Source organism: Manis pentadactyla, chromosome 7 (genome assembly GCF_030020395.1).
Source record: "Manis pentadactyla isolate mManPen7 chromosome 7, mManPen7.hap1, whole genome shotgun sequence".
Classification (NCBI taxonomy): domain Eukaryota; kingdom Metazoa; phylum Chordata; class Mammalia; order Pholidota; family Manidae; genus Manis; species Manis pentadactyla.
The window spans coordinates 120,351,027-120,358,137 of NC_080025.1; the positions used below are offsets into that span (position 1 = coordinate 120,351,027).

General features: G+C 37.1%; 1 long non-coding RNA gene across 1 annotated transcript; it reads right to left on the reverse strand.

The window, feature by feature from the left end:
- Positions 1 to 2,124: 2,124 nt before the first annotated feature.
- Positions 2,125 to 6,943, reverse strand: LOC130684309 (uncharacterized). The gene is made up of 3 exons (XR_008998543.1): positions 6,815 to 6,943; positions 3,283 to 3,487; positions 2,125 to 2,964 (listed from the first exon to the last, which is right to left on the reverse strand). It is a non-coding gene; the product is annotated as an uncharacterized LOC130684309 (long non-coding RNA).
- Positions 6,944 to 7,111: the final 168 nt, after the last annotated feature.

Here is a 7,111-nt window from a genome sequence, read left to right on the forward strand (position 1 = left end):
TGCCTTCTCTGGTCTGTACTTGGAGACTTATGAACTTAGGCCTGATGCTCATGCATTTGTTCCTTCAATAATTCATTACATCTTTATTGAACTCATATTACCTGCCAGATCTGTGGATCAACAGATGAATAAAACATAGTCTCTACCCTTGAGGAATTCCAAATTAGGGAGGCAGGCTCTATACTACAATGTAAGTCTCATAAGATATTTATGAACAGAATGTAAAAAAAATCCACTATATTGTCATATTTTCACACTCTATTTGTTCAGTGGTAAGAATATCCTAACCAAGTTTAGAAAAATACTTTATCCCTATTAGCAAATAAGGTTTCCTAAGCCTTTAATGATTTGGACTCATTAAAAAACAAGTTTTCAGTAAAACAAGAAAAAGTTTTAATTTTCCAAACACCATTTCTTGTCAATATCATAGAGGCCCAATGAAAGAGAAGAAGAGGAAAAGGAATCTTTGAAGGTTTTCCAACAATGTTAAAAATCCTTGCAGTCACTGAAATAGTTTCATACAGCATCACAAGGAAAAGATGTTAGATAATTTATCTTCACATTATCAGTCTCACAAAAATGAATGTTAGGCTTTCAAAATCAATACAGGAAATAGTTATAGACAAGGATGCCATTGTGTATAAATTTACACTTGCTTTCTGTGAGAAGCTTTTAATAAGCTTAGCTAGCATATCTGACACTGGGAGCAGATCATTTTCTGAATATATCTCCTCTCATTACAAGAAAATTATTTTAAAAAATAATCATTAAATGAAATAAATAATGATCATGGCCAGAAAATAAATTCAGACAGTATAATTTTCCTTTTATTAAACTTCATTATATAATAATGCTTGTAATGAATAATTAATTTTACAGGGAAGAGAAAGGAAAGAAGTATTGGATTAGTTACATTTAACTTTTTTTTTTAGAAAAGGGAAAACATTGGTCTGTTGAACTACTAACTACATTAAAATGTAATAGCAATTAAATACCAATCAAACAATAAGTTTTAAAAGGATACCTTTTAATTTTCAAGATATTTAAATTCAGTAATATGTTTCATATATGAAATAAAATTTGCATTTGATGAGCAAAAATATTACACCTAGCAATTCAGTCAGTTTCACTTTTAAATTAAAAAAAAAACTCCTCCAACTGATCATAAATTACATAACTGAAATAACTCAAGTTCTGTGTCTTTGTCTTTACAATCACTGTGCTTTCAAGTGATTGTTTCCAAGACATTTATTTCCAACAGAAACATGTAATGCCAGTTATTAAAATTTAACCCATAACTTCAGATATTGTTAAAAACTTAAACCAACGAAATATTTTTTCAGGGAGAAATATTTTATCACTGACATTGTTTGGAATTGCTGGCACATAGTGATAATAAAAAGCAGACTGTAAAAATGTGTTTTATTGTTGTTTTTAAATCCTTTGAAGACAATGCTACCCCTTATTTGCCCACTCTGGGGCGACTGCTCCCATGGCAATGCCTTTCGGATAGCACGTAGAAGACCTTTTCCTTAATGGTACTGTCATTTCTACAAATAATATTCTTCCATGATTACATTTCTGTGCCAGGCATTGTGTCAGGTACTGTTATACATTATTTCCGTTGAGCCTTGCACCCTTCCTTACTCTCATTTCATGGGTCAAGAAACAGTTTTAGGGACATTGAATAACTTGGTTCAGGTCATATGAGCAAATAACAGAGACAGTGCTCAAACTCAGGTGTGTCTGATTCAAAAGCCCCAATCCACTCAATACTGTTTCCCTTGATTCAAGTCTAAGTGTCTTCTGAAAGCTAGTAATAAAGCAGTGTGTAAGAAACAGTCCATTCCAGCAAAGGGCTCTATGATTAGTCAAAGACCACACTTTCCCCATAAGTGGACCTCTTCTATATCCTTCACAGTAGATTCTTTTGATCTGTTCAGAAACTTCATCAAATACAGAGTATATCCTCTTTAGTTTCTCCATCTTTTTTCTGTTAACTCTTTCTGGGATTAACTCCCATTAATAAAGTATTGAAACTTCAAGACTGAACTAATCCTCCCCCCGCCCTAATTTCTTATACATCTTTTTTATTTTCTCTCTCTCTTTTTCTTGTTTGTTCTACTTTCAGGATTGATTTCATCAATCACGACTTCTAATACTTGCATTTTTAGAATTCCCCCATTTATTCTATCTACTAACAGTCTCGGAATTTTCATTTCCTTAAGTGATTTGTAATATTTGAGTATCAGCTCATTTCCAATAGAGGCTGCTTTTTGTGTCTAGCCAGAGGAGCAATCCTAATGAATACTATTGTATTTGTCTTTATATGGACCCCTCATGTTTCACTGGGCCAAACCAATGCTCATGATCTTGGTACAGGGGCTCTGTGCCTTGTGAGGAGCTGGGCCCATGTGTAGTGCAGGTCTGGGGTCTAAATTCCTGTGGGTTGCCTTTTCACCTATGATTCTAGGTGAATGGATGGCAAGCTTGTTTGCTGTTTCCCCAGTTTCACAGAAGCAGCAGCCCTTTGAGACTGGCCTTTTGCAAGATGGCTAGCTTTAGCTCTCTACAAATATACATCCTGAAGCTTGTGTTATAACAAACTGATTACAGAAGACAATTTAGGTGATACAAACCACCTTTATTTGACAGTTCATAAAGCAGACAGTCTCCATTCAGAGAACTGCCAAGTGTGGCATAAGGCAGGAAGCTTTTACAGGATAAAGAATAAAGAACGAGGAAGATAAAAACAGAAAATATCTGATTGGCTGAGGTCACATAGTCAACTTTTTTGGGGGAGAGAGCATCAAGAAAAGAAGTAAAGAGTCCAGAGTTGGCTTGACATTTGGAGACTGGCTGACCATGTTTTTCGTTAAGTGGATTGTGTACAAGGATATGGAAATCATCCAAATATTGGTTTGCAGAAGTGGCATCCCAGGCGGGGGTGGCTCCATCTTGGGCCTAGAATTTATTTCTACATTTGTACTATTTTCACTCTACCACAGTCAGAAGCCAAAGATTAAATAGTTAAGGGCTATAAACCCTTTACTCTTTCAACTCCAATTCTTTGCTACTCCAACTTTGAATTTACTCATTTCTGGCACCTGAGACTTTCATTCTCTTAATTTCAAGCTTCTTTTATTTTACCCAGAATCCCTATTTGTTTTGAGGGAATGGTTTTGTGACAACTTCAGATCCAGTTACACACCATCCTTCTCAATATCTACCCCCTTCCATCCCCTAACCCCACACAGCAATTCCCTTCTGCAGTCTCCTTACCTCTCATCTCATTAACTTGTCTTCTTCCCTGCCCTCCTCCAGATTCTCCATCACAGACACCAGGAACCCAGTCAGGAAAGTAGAATCCTCTGTAGAGAGGTCTTTTTAATAGGTATTGGGGAGGTGAAGTCTGGAAACAGCCATCTATATGGGAAGTGAAGGCTATTGTCTTGCTGCTTATAACTGATGGAGTGACTCAGTGGATCTGAAAAGATGTAAAATTAGAGAGAGTCAGGTAAAAACAGCATATTATTTTGCTTTCTTCCCATATTAGAGGTCTGCCAGGGAGGATACACTGCTTGCTACAAAGTTAAGAAAATGTTTCAAAGTTTTACTAGTAAGATTTCAAGGTGGTGGTTTTCTTCCTAGGATAGGGAAGCAGCAGAAATGTAAGAACAAGGGAAAGGTTCCTCTGAGTACATGCTATATATTAAGGATTTAAATTTTCCTTTCTTCTTGGGCTCCTGGCAGCAGTCATATTTTGCACTCATTTTTAAATCTTTTCCCTATGCTCCAACTCCTTCTGTTAGCCAGGAGCCATCAGTGCAGTACTCACACAGCCTTCCCACTTCACTTTTCCTTTGATTTAGTATGATTGTGGCAGTACAGCAGTTGGAAGTGAGATAATCCTAGAGTTCCAGGTGGTGTCCAGCCTCAAAATAAGCAGGGCGCAAGGCAAAGTTAAGAGTAGCACAAAGGAGCATCTACAACATGGATAATTTAGGAGGGACTCAACAGTATTAATAATGATGGTAATAGAAGCTGACACTTATTGTATCATCACATTTATCAGGCATTAACCCAAGTGTTTTGCATAGATGATATCACTTCAGTCTAATACTCTTATGACTTGGCTTCTGTTGCTATTTCTACTTAATAGATCAGGAAATGGAGGCCCGGTATTATGATAACTTTCTCAAGGTCATACAACTATTGTTAGAGAAAGTGGCAGAGAAAGGGAAAAAAGGTCAAGGGAAAAGCTAGAGCTGCTCTGGGGGATCTCAGCAGCAAGTGCTTATGGAGCATGTATATTTATTGTGCTGCAATTAATGCAGCTCTGCCACAATGTCTTCAGTCTCCAACTCTTTTCATTCCCAATTTCAAATCTAAAAGAGTGCATCTAACAGGCCCAGCTTTGGCCTGTCTTTGGTAAATTAATGAGGTATGATCAGGGAGTGCAGTAATGTAATACAGATAAGGTCACTCTGTATATGAGGGGCACTGCCTAGAAATGCAGTAGTTGTAAATGGGCAGCCACTTCAAGTGGTAACTACTATAGAACCTAATGATGTAAGAAGCTATCACATGCTTGTACATATACAATTTTCTGCAGTTGATACATAGTACAAGAATAAGAATTACATTCATTAACTAAAATATATAGTGTGTAAACTGGATTAAGTTTTGGTTTCTCTGGAACATGTATGTAGATTGACTGAATTGGAAACCATCTATTATCTCATTTTCCTTTATATGGAAAACTTCCTGAAGGAGCTCAGTGTTTACTGAAGTGAAGGACTTCTATTTCTATTTCTTTCATTTCTGACAGCATGCTATTTTAGCTACACTGAATGAGCCACTTGCTAAAAACAAAAAATGCTGGGCTTAAAAAAAAATCAAATACATTGGTGAACTGGTAGAAAATGATGGAATTCTCAGAATGGTGTAGAAAAAAAAGAAAGGAAGAAAAATGAGAATACTCTGATAAATTGGTAAGGGCCAAAGTGGGCTTCTGCTGAGAAATTACGTGTGTCACGCTGGACACCTAGAACTCCCGCATTGAAAACTGTGCAACATGCCAGGGTCAGGAAATGAAACCAAGGACCCAGCTAAAAGGAGGAGTCTAATAGGAGATAAAAATTGGGGCCCAGAGGGTTATATACCCAGCAAAATGGTTAATGGGAAGGAAACCTGATGAAAGTTTCCTTACAGGTCAGAAATGAGATATGTCTGTCTTGACCTTGGAACCCAGAAAGGAAAGTCTCCCCTGAGAATCCGTAACAAGCCATTTGGATTTAAGGCCCAAATTCAGTATATCTGTACAATCCAGTAAACTTCAAGTTGAGAATTTAATATGGTCCTAGGGTTGATGGTGCCTCCAAAAGCTTACAGAAGCCAATTCTAACACTCCCTAGGAAAACTCAATTTTAACTTTGGCCTCAAAGAATACTGACAATTACAACCCCAGAAACATGAGTGCAGGATCTAGAATCATAGCCCACAAGGAAACAGGCACCATGAGCAGAAGCTGGAAGAAATGACAGCTCAAAAAGATGCATAAACTTTTCAGTACCGGCTTTAACAGACACAGCATACAGACTATGTTTAGTTTGTACAACAAATTAGAAAATGGCTCAACAAGCCAAATAGCACTTTTAAAAATGAAAAGTATTTGAACACTTTGAGATGGACCATATAAAAGGAAAACTGATGAGAAATGGAGGATAAAGTGAAAAAGTCTTAGAGATGTCCTATAGGTATTAAAAGAGATAATGGAGAAAATGGGAAATAAGCAACACTGAAGAGGTAATGGTTGAGAGTTGTCTACAGTTGTTGCGGGGCACTAATTCTGAGGTTCAGGAATCCTTTAAATCCTAAGCATGGAATAAAAGAATTTTTTAAAGGAAGGAATGACTCCATACCTAGATCATCACTGTGAAATTGAGAAAATATCAGAATCTTAATAGCAGACAGAAGGAAAGAAGGGAAGAAAGGGATGGAGGAAGGAAGACTGAAGTCACCAGGTTTTAGATTAAAAGTACAGAAAATAAATTAGATAATTCTTACAGGAATGAGGAAAAGTTCCTTTGAGATTCATCAATATTACAGGTAAGTATGCTGTTTAAGAATAGTGAAAAAGTCGAGTACAAGAAAATGTAAGGAAGGGGAAGGGAGAAAGCAGGGAACACAAATGTATGGTGTTTCAACTCTAACTTCAAAAAGTATAAATAGAACGTTAAATTATGAACTAAAGACAAATTTCTTTGAAAAAAGAAGAGTTAAGTGACAAGTGGAAAATAATAATGCCCAACCTTTATTGAGTGCAAACGTTTTTAAGAAAAAACACATTGAGCGTTAAAGTCTGAATGTATCACAATGCACTTTTGACGGGACGCGAAAGATAGAAAAAAACTGCCCAGGATTACAGACATGTAATAAGGCTGTTACTCAACATAATTAAGTTATTGCTAACACAGCCCTTTAGATATTAATGCTCCATTGATTATTTCTGGTTGCTCTTTTTTTTGCGGTTGCAAGCTGAAGTACATATCAGTTACATTAGGATGAGGAAACGGAAGGCAAACTAGGTTATGTAAGAGGCTATTAAGAGCTATTTGTGCATCTTTTAATATGGTAAATACATCTTCACTCCGTATTCTTAGTGTGAACTATTTTAGACGAAAGCCAAACAGATGGAAGCCACCCCATTTATATTTTTAGGAGTGGCTACTGAAGATAAATTCCAGCAGAGAGTTTCGTTTTAAACAATCCCAAACTGCACGAACTTTGCTGATTATTCTAGAGTCAGGACCTTTTGTTATTTGCCTAGCACTACTTGAAATCCATGAGTCCCAAACGCCGGGGCACGCAATCAGAGCAGAAAAGAACAGGTGAAAAGTTGTTGCTACTTGCGGTATGCAGGCGCATGCATACAAATTCCGTCCTTCCCCGTGGAAAAATCAACAAATAAACAGAGCCACCGCATTTCAGATTCTGTTGCGCACTGCTCGCAACGGCGCCCGGTTTTTGTAGTTTCTTCAAGGAGAACCACCAGCCTATTACCTCCTCACTGAGGAGGGACTAGAACTACGTTTCCCACCAAGACGCG